Source organism: Schistocerca nitens, chromosome 4 (genome assembly GCF_023898315.1).
Source record: "Schistocerca nitens isolate TAMUIC-IGC-003100 chromosome 4, iqSchNite1.1, whole genome shotgun sequence".
NCBI lineage: Eukaryota > Metazoa > Arthropoda > Insecta > Orthoptera > Acrididae > Schistocerca > Schistocerca nitens.
Genome location: NC_064617.1, coordinates 141,576,653 through 141,578,123, shown reverse-complemented (window position 1 = coordinate 141,578,123; position 1,471 = coordinate 141,576,653).

The following is a 1,471-nucleotide window of genomic DNA, read 5'->3' as shown; positions in this document are numbered from 1 at the left end:
AAATCGACTCTTGAGACAGAATACTGCATAGTCTAGAACATATACTATGGGTGACTGAAAGGATCTGATTTGCTAGAAAAATTTAGTTTGTGTAGTAGATCCAATAAACGAAAATTGGGAGTTAGATAAATCATGACGTTTTATGTCTAGGAGCATCGTATGCATACAGTAACGGGTCGGTCACAAGGTAGCTCCAATCTGGATAGACTATGGAGTAGTTATGTTAGAATAGGAGGATCTGTTTAATCCTTCTGTGTCTTTGCCATCAACCCCAGTGACACACCATAGAATCCAAACTGAGAACCAACTATCGTGTATCGAAACTGTACGGAATATCACATTACCTGCAACTGCGAATTTTGAGATGATTTTATTGGAGAAAGAACCAGTGTCTGGGGAACATCAGAGGTGATCATCCTGAAGAAGAGTAAGGATGGGACGAAGGTGTATTGTTTTTGTTGCGATTACTGATAACTGTTGCAGATGCTTATCTAATCTTGTAAGTAATGGAAACTTTGGCTAATTTGTGACAATGCAGTCATGTTTTATTACCACAGGTTTGTGGAATGGCTATCATCAGTTAGAAGCAGCACAAGAAAATCGGCGAAAGGCAGCATTTCTCATTCCATCAGGATTTTATCAGTATCGGCATATGCCATTTGGATTGAAAACTGGACCAACTGCTTTTCAGTGCCTCTCAGACCAAGTTTTGTGACGACTGAAATGTTGGCTGTAGTGGACTGACAAGGCAGCCAGTCCACAGTGACAGGTAGCCGAAAGGGCACACGTATATACACGCCGACTGGCGTTAAGTCTGGAACAGGATACGTGATGAATGTGATAAAGAAAAGACGTAGCTACTAGAACACTTAACTTTTATATCGTCCTTTGGTATACAGCATTCTTTATGATACAAGTGAGACTATCTTGAGATACATGCAATGGTACAAATGGCGCCTTGCTAGGTCGTAGCCATTAACTTAGCTGAAGGCTATTCTAACTGTCTCTCGGCAAATGAGAGAAAGGCTTCGATCAGTGTAGTCGCTAGCAATGTCGTCCGTACAACTGGGCCGAGTGTTCGTACGTCTCTCGAGACCTGCCGTGTGGTGGCGCTCGGTCTGCGATCACTCAGTGGCGACACGCGGGTCCGACATGTACTAATGGACCGCGGCCGATTTAAGCTACCACCTAGCAAGTGTGGTGTCTGGCGGTGACACCACATTGGCAATGTGTGGTGCGTGTGTATATAAGATAATAAATAGTCCCTGAAAAGAACATGGAAGGATACATGTTACGAATGAGGGAAGTGCTTATGTAGTTCTGTGTATTACACCCAACCAGGCAATATTAATAGACGTCACTTTGCATCAGAGAAAGTAGAGTCTTTAGTGGCTGTCGTTAGTTATGAGGGAGTCTAGATGGCCGCAGGTAATACACTCCTGGAAATGGAAAAAAGAACACATTGACACCG